The sequence below is a fragment of the Benincasa hispida genome, chromosome 2 (assembly GCF_027475165.1).
Source record: "Benincasa hispida cultivar pf3 chromosome 2, pf3_genome.v1.1, whole genome shotgun sequence".
Lineage (NCBI taxonomy): Eukaryota > Viridiplantae > Streptophyta > Magnoliopsida > Cucurbitales > Cucurbitaceae > Benincasa > Benincasa hispida.
Genome location: NC_143479.1, coordinates 60,948,121 through 60,950,405, shown reverse-complemented (window position 1 = coordinate 60,950,405; position 2,285 = coordinate 60,948,121). Strand labels below are relative to the sequence as shown.

The 2,285-nt window shown below is 33.9% G+C and overlaps 1 long non-coding RNA gene across 1 annotated transcript; it reads left to right on the top strand.

Annotated features, from left to right (window-relative positions):
- The first annotated feature begins 954 nt into the window (after positions 1-954).
- Positions 955-1,928, top strand: LOC120071866 (uncharacterized). The gene is made up of 2 exons (XR_005480356.2): positions 955-1,065; positions 1,340-1,928. It is a non-coding gene; the product is annotated as an uncharacterized LOC120071866 (long non-coding RNA).
- The last annotated feature ends 357 nt before the right edge of the window (positions 1,929-2,285 follow it).

Sequence of the window (2,285 nt, the reverse complement as noted above, 5' to 3'; positions counted from 1 at the left end):
TCTCTAAGCTCTCTCATAGGTTCCTTGAGCTCCCTCATTGGTTCTCTAAGCTCCCTCTAGGCTTCTTATGACCCTCTTAGCTACTATAGGCTCTCTCATGGGCCTCAACCAATCCACTCCGTCTGGCCTCTTAAAGCCTGGGTGGCTATTGCTTAGACGTGAGTCCATCGGCCTTAATCTGCTAATAATGGCCTTTATCTTTGTCCATAGGCCACTTATATCTCTAGACTTTCGGTCTCTGCTTGTCTTGATAATTCTACCCATAACAATAATCAAGAAGATTAAGAGATGAATCTATTTTTACCTTTGTTTACCCTAAATTTTTAAATTTCTTTACCTTGGAACTTAGATTTGGACCAATATTATAATTTAAATTAAGTGCTAAATTAGAGCAATTAAAAGATTATAGGAAAAAAAAACGAGTGAATTTGAAATTAGTTGTAAAAGTAGGAGCTTTTTGTCATTTATACTATCACATCTCCTGGACATCATTCTTTTTAGTACAATTGGAGGTAGGAGGATTCGAACCACGAACATATTTGGATACCAATTAAGCTATGCTCGATTTGTTTTCTTAGATAGTATTCAAAGTAAGGTTTTGCATGTCAAAAAAATACAACCTCCAAAAGAAAAAGAAAAAAAAAAAGGACAAACAAAGTTAATGGAATGCCTTTTCTTCTTCTCTTTTCTTTTTTTCTTTTCTTTTTCTTTCTTTTTTTTTTTTTTTTTTTGAGAAAATACCCTTTTAATTCTTGAGGTTTGAAATTAGTGTCTATATGGTTCTTGAAATTTTAAAAGCAACACTTTAATCCCTAAGATTTGAAAATTATTTCTAAATAGTCGTTGAGTTAATTTAACCGTAAGTTGACTAATGGAAAAATGACGTGGCATGTTGAGTTGTCAAATTTTAAAAGAGGTGGTAATTTGTACTAATTTTATATTAGATGGATTTTACTCTTTATATTTTTTTTAATTTGTTTTTTCTCTCTCTCTCTCTTTCCCCTAGTTTCTATGCTGCCATCCATCAAACCCAGTTCTCCGTCTATCACCACCAAGCTTCCAAAGGTAGGCCCTTTAAAATTTACCACATAACTTCATTAACTTCATTAGCTTCCCAACCTGTTTAATTCTCGAATTGAAGTGTCTTTTTTTTTTGGGTAGACAAATGAAGAAAACCCACAAACCACCTTATTTCTTCACATAAACACAAAACAACGTGCTGAAAGCACAATCCGTGTGATGAAGGATCTCGACCTTACACTTTGATGGCTGAGATTAGAGCTTCACACTTCTGCTGGTTATGCACTTTAATAGACTAACTTTTCTTTTCTTTTTACAGAGAAAGAACGAGAGAAAAGAAAAGAGAGGACTGCCGGGAGACTATCGGAAATCACAGAAGGCGATGAGTCTTCGGTCGTCTAGGCGATGGGAGGTAAAGCTGGAGGTCGTCTAGACGATAAGGGACAAGTCGTCTAGACGATGAAGGCTTTACTCAAGATCCTCTAGACGAAGGCATCTAAACGATGGTCGTCTACACGATGAGGCTTGCAGAAGTAAACGATCATTGGCTAAAAGCTAAACGATCGTTTGCTAAAAGCTACACAATCGGTGGGTCAGAGGTATACGATAGAAGAAGACGGTCGGGAAGAAGAAGAACACGATAGTTTTACGTGATTCGGCCAAGAAAGGCCTACGTCCACGGAGAAGCTGACGGGAGTTTTATTCCAGATTGCTTCAAGATAAGTTTGATCACTCAATTACAATTTGCATTCTCTCTTTACAATTAGTTACACAATGTATTTAAAGATAGCTTGATTTGTAACAGGTTTTGTAACTGAATGAAGTTATTTTCACCTTTCTGTATAACCGTTACTCTACCACATTGAGTGTAAGAGAGGGTGTTAAAATAAATTAGGATTTATTCTTAATTAGTATTTTTCTTTTCTTGATTTCTTTTCTTTGTTGAGTGTCTATTTATTCATCTTTTTATTATATTCCGATTAAGTTGATGATTTAATAATATACATGAAATTAACACATTTAAAGGTGTGTTTCCATAGAAGTCTGTGAATTCATTCAAATTTGGCGATCTATTATATTAAATTATAGTTTTATTTCTAACAGTAATTTTTTTATTGGAGTAAAGCATTAATTCTTATTTAAGTTTCAAAACTGTTAAGAATATGAAAAAAAAACACACACACAAAAGTTGCAATATATATAATTACGACAACAATAAAAAATTGTACACTGAGTTTTAGAAATTAGTTGCACTCTGATTTCTT